The following is a 6,000-nucleotide window of genomic DNA, read 5'->3' as shown; positions in this document are numbered from 1 at the left end:
TGGAAGGTCTGGGAGTATTACTCACTCCAGGTCTTCCTCTGTCTCCTCCCGAAACTCAGCCGATGACCCCCCAAGATTTAGGGAAATTGGAAACATCCCAGAATTTGGGAACAGCCAAAATACTCAGGGTCCAAGATGGCGTTTTGAGCGACAGGCTAAAAGAAAGAATATATCGAATCACCTGCGGGACAAAAAATCAAGGAGTAACCTGGAGGTAATTAATCTTTCTACACATGCCCTCTCTGATGCCCAACGTAATGTTCTGGGGAAAGGTCTGACATTTTCACCAACCAATGCTTTTAACTTCTTTACAGCCTTGAAAGATCTGCATCTTTTTTCGAGAAAACTGGTTCTTAAAAAACTCCATAGCAATACATCTGCTGGGTTTACCAGTGAACTAGAAAAAGAAGCTCTAAAAGCATTGGAAGACCTCTTGTGTGAACAAATTACAGAATCATCAGGTACGTTTCCATCTTCAGTTGTGCCTAGATCTGCTAGATTTCCCACTTTGTCACTCTGTCCGCAGATAGAGATCTTTACTAAAATGGTTGTGGACGATTTTAAGAAACTGTCCACAACTAGGACAGACGACAACATATCGAGAGATGAAAGAAATGCCCTTAGGGAACTACAAACTTGGGATGATGTTGTCTTTAAAGTCGCTGACAAAGGGGGAAATATAGTAATCTGGCCAATGGTTAAATATGAAAAAGAGGTATTTCGACAATTGCGCGACAGACAGACCTATTTGAAATTATCTTCAAGCCCTTTACTTCGCTTCTCACGGGAACTACAGACAATCCTTGATTTGGCTCTAGAGCGTGGTGTTATTCCAAAAAAGATCTATGATGGTCTGATGACCGTGGATCCAAAGGTCCCTACACTATATCTTTTGCCAAAAATACACAAAGATCCCATTGACCCCCCGGGGCGTCCGATCGTGTCCGGGATTGACGGATTATGTGATCCGGTCTGTAAATTTATTGATTACTATCTTAAAACTTTGGTAAATGATTTACCTTCTTTTGTTAAGGACACGACGGACGTCCTGTGTAGGATCAATGGGATCCAGGTAGAATTAGATATGTTTTTAGTCTCAGCTGATGTGGAGTCACTCTATACAAATATCAGACACCACGATGGAATAGAAGCGGTCCGCTTCTTCCTTGGGACTGGCAACCGGGATGGTCTTTTATGTGATTTGATTCCAGATTGTAAAGCAACAAAAAAAAAAAAAAAAACACCAAGGGGCGGGGGGGGGGGGTGACTACATTTGCAAGGCATTGCACAGTTTGGGTGTAAATCCAAAATTAAACTGTGAAGTGAATAAAAAATTAGGTTACAAAGCCCAATAAAAAGTGATGTAAGCACCTGGCATCAGTTCTCAGAATATAATAGCTTACAAGCCCAAAAAGTATAGAATCCTGTTCCTCCACTTTGCAAGACAGGAATAACATGTGTTGTACAATATATTAGTCACAAGTGTCAATTATTTTTTTAAATAAACTTTGGCTGATAAGGAATGTATTAGGAGAGGTTAAGAATAAGGATTTTTCAATTTATAGTTATTTGCTTTTATAAGCTAATAATTCTAAATACATCTAAATGAAAATTGGGATTTCCTATAAATTTGTAACAATAAGGGTATGTTCACATGGCTTATTTTCGGCCCGTAAACGTCCGAAAAATCGGAAGCAGAACGTCTCCAAACATCTGCCCACTGAAATGGGAAAAACGGCATTCTGTACTGACGGGCCGTTTTTTTACGCGCCCGTTTTGAAAAACGAGCGTGTAAAAAAACGGCGGCGAAAAAGTGCATGTCACTTCTTGGGACGTTTTTCAAGCCATTTTTCATAGACTCTATACAAAAACAGCTCCAAAAACGGCCGCTAAAAACGCAGTGAAAAATGCGACTTTGAATAAAAAACGTCTGAAAATCAGGAGCTGTTTTCAAGGGAAAACAGCTCCGTATTTTCAGACGTTTTTTTGTTTTGTGTGTGTACATACCCTGAGGCACCATCCAAAACCTATACAAGTTTACTATATAGTCTATGTGGCTTCTTTGGAGTAAATTGTTTGCATGTATCATGCTGTCCTAATCCTATTAGTTTCACGAAGCTACAAACAATTTGGCACTGGCAACCGAATGCAGCAACGACAGATGAGCTGGCTTGGACAGGAGAGTTGAGATGAGTTGGAAGCTGAACACAAGAGCAGGCTAGAAGTACCACAGGTATCAGACGGCTGGAATTATCTGTAGAAATAACACTTAGGCTGTGTTCACACGGCCGAAAAATCGGAAGCAGAACGCCTTCAAACATCTGCCCATTGATTTCAATGGGAAAAAAGGCATTCTGTTCCGACAGAGCGTTTTTTCTTGAGACATTTTTGAAGACGTTTTTCATTGATTCTATAGAAAAACAGCTCCAAAAACGGACGTAAAAAACGCTGCGAAAAATGTGAATTTGCTTAAAAAAACGGCTGAAAATCAGGAGCTGTTTACCCTTGAAAACAGCTCTGTATTTTCAGATGTTTTTTGCTAAGCGTGTGAACATACCTTTGAGAAACAAGGAAAACCATTGTGAGATAAAGCAATAGGGTCCAAAGACTGAGGCCGGGTTCCCACGTAGCGTAAACTCTGTGGAATTTCCGCAACCGAATTCTGTGTGTAAATTCTGCAGCATTTACAGTAGCAGCAAAGTGGATGAGATTTAGAAAAATAAAACGCAGAGTAAACATTGATAAATTACCCTGCGGTTTATGCTGCGTTTTATTTGATTTTCCGTTGCGGGTTTTCCCCGTTGAATTCAATGGGGATGCAAATCCCACAAAAGAAAGCCAAGTGTTGCGACTTTTGCGGAGTATTCGCATCGATTACGCCGCAAAAATGGCAACTACGGAAAAACAAAATAAAACATACTTACCCAGAAGTCTGTGTTTCTTCGTCCAGTCCGATCTCCTGGGATGACGTTGCATCCCATGAGACTGCTGCAGCCATTTAAAATTATTTGACAGGTGGTACAGTAATAGAAATGTAAAACAGGATTATCACAGGGCCAAATCAACTCCTTGGACAAATATTTTGACACCCTCAATTCGTGACAAAAAGGGTGGTAACCAAGCTAAATTTATCTCCACGTTTAACGACCGGTGGGAATCAATAAGGGCCGTATTAACTAAACATTGGCCGATTTTGAAGACTGAACCTGCTTTTGGGGGGAAACTGACAGAGGCCCCTCTAATGACAGCTCAGGGGGGGCAAAAATCTGAGGGATATGTTGGTGAAAAGCCACTATGTGTCAAAAGCCCAAAACCCGTTTAACTCACGGGGTCCAAAGTGGGGTTGCTTCCCCTGTGGGGATTGCATCTCCTGCCCCAATATCATTCCTACCATGACTTTTGAGAAGGCTGACAATTTGCAACAATTTAAAATAAATCATTATATTTCCTGCAGTACATTGAATGTGATTTAATAAGCGACATGCAGATGTCCAAAAATATATGTTGGGTTAATATCTAGGGAACTGAGAATTCGAACGAGGGAACACATACGCGACATTATAGCAGCTAAGGACATTGAAGATGTGATGCAGCTTAAAACCATTCTAATACATTTTAAGGTCCATCATGACTGTGACCCAAGTTCATTTAAAGTCCGAGGAATTGATAGAATCCATTGTGGTATCGGAGCAGGAAACATTAAGCTAATTTTGGCTCAGGGGAACTGTAAGTGGATCGTTACGCTGGGAATGATGGTCCCCAAGGGTTTAAATGAAAAACTCAGTTTCGCTCCTTTTCTGTAAATATCTCTACCTTTGTGTATTTTTAATCTGTTTTTAACTGTTCGTTTTTCTATTTATTATATTTGACCTTTTAGATTGATTTATGATACCTTCTGCTACGCGTGACCCTACCACCAGTAGACTGCGGCTGGACAATATAAGAAATTGCGGCACGGGGCCCTGTCCACTCCACTACTCTCACTTTATATTTATTCATTATTTCGATATATGGAATGTTTTATTTAATATATTGTGATTTATATTGTCTCTGTGACTATTTTGAAGGCCTGTAATATATGTGAATGTTTAGTTTGTTTTAATTTATTTACACAGTACACTGCTATTGTATATATTTTTGGTACATGAATGATATTTTTTTATAATGATTGTTGTTTTGCACTTTTCTTTGGTTTATACACTTATTTATTTTTAATATGGTTATGTGCACATATTATATTATATTTTGTCACGCTGCACTTGCACTTTAAAATTCCTTGATATACAAAGTGATATATACACCGTGTTCCAAATTATTATGCACATTGGATTTAAGTGTCATAAACATTAAATTATTAGTTTTTCAATTAACCCCTATCCGCACCAGGACGTAACTGTACGTCGTTGCGGGAAGTTACTTCCCGCACGAGGACGTACAGTTACTGAGTTAATCCCGGTGCACACTGTCGGCGACAGTGTGCACCGGGAATCGGGAGGTCAGCTGTCGCCGACAGCTGACACTCCCCTCTTGCCGGCCAGCGGTCCTTTGCCGCTGATTTCGGCGCATTAACCCCTTAAATTCGGCGATCGGGTGCAATCGCCGAATTTTAGGGGTTTCTAACATATCGGCAGACCCCCGTCCGAAATCGCGGGGTCTGCCGATAGTTAGTATGGCAAACGGAAGCCAAACAATGGCTTCCGGGTCTGCCATGGATGGAAGCCCATCAGGACCAACCTTCGGCTGGTCCTGATAGGCTTCCTGTCAGAGTGACAGAAAGTCACTGTGTCGTTCCCGATGCACACTGTCGGCGACAGTGTGCATCGGGAACTTGGAGATCAGCTGTCCCCGACAGCTGACACTCTCCAGTGTTGCCGATCAGCGGCTCATCGCCGCTGATTTCGGCAATTAACCCGTTACATGCGGGGCTCGATTGCGATCTCCGCATGTAGCGGGTTTGTAGCGCATCAGCAGCCCCCATGCAATCGTGGGGGCTTCTGATGCTTGTGATGGCACCCGGGGGCCAGACAACGGCCCCCAGGTCTGCCATGTATGTCAGCCTATGAGGATCAGCCTCTGCTGATCCTCGTAGACCAACTGTCAGAGTGACTGTGACGTCAGACTGACAGTTGGAGTACCTCACACTACCTAGGTATTGTAATGTATTCTAGCAGCGATCAGAGCTGCAGGTCAAAAAAAGAAAGTGTAAAAAGTAAAAGAAAAGTTAATAAACAAAAATATAAAGTGTAAAAAGTAAAAAAAAGTTTATAAAAATGTTTTATAAAAGTGTAAAAATAAAAGGTTTTGTTTTCCTATAATAAGTCATTTATTATAGGGAAAAAATGAAAACGTTAAAAAAAAGTACACATATTTGGTATCGCCGCATTCGTAACGACCCAATCTATGAAACTATAATGTTAATTTTTCCGCACGGTGAACGCCGCAAACAAAATAAACGGAAAACTGTCAGCGTCGCTATTTTTTGCTCACCACCCCTCCCAAGATAGAGAATAAAAAGTGATCAAAAAGTCGCATTTACCCCAAAATGGTACCAATAAAAACTACAACCCGTCCCGCAAAAAACAAGACCTCCCACAGCTTTTTTGACGAAAAAATAAAAACGTTACGGCTCAAAATAGCGTGTCCCAGAAAATAAATTATTTTATAGAAACGTAATTTTATTGTGCAAACGCTGCAAAACTTAAAAAAATCTATACACATATGGTATCGCCATAATCGTACCGACCGGCAGAATAAATTAAAACGTAATTTATTGCGCACGGTGAACGCTGTAAGAAATAAAGAATTTAAAGCGCCAAAATCGCTGTTTTTTGGTCACCTTAGCTCTACAAAAGATCCTGAGGGGCCAAAATGCTCACTATACAGCTAGAAAAATTCCTTGAGGGGTGTAGATTCCAAAATGGGGTCACTTTTGGGGGTTTCCACTGTTTTGGTCCCTCCGGGGCGTTGCAAACCCGACATGGCACTGAAAACCAATCCAGC

The sequence above is a fragment of the Rhinoderma darwinii genome, chromosome 1 (genome assembly GCF_050947455.1).
Source record: "Rhinoderma darwinii isolate aRhiDar2 chromosome 1, aRhiDar2.hap1, whole genome shotgun sequence".
Classification (NCBI taxonomy): Eukaryota; Metazoa; Chordata; class Amphibia; order Anura; family Rhinodermatidae; genus Rhinoderma; species Rhinoderma darwinii.
This window is presented reverse-complemented; position numbering follows the sequence as displayed.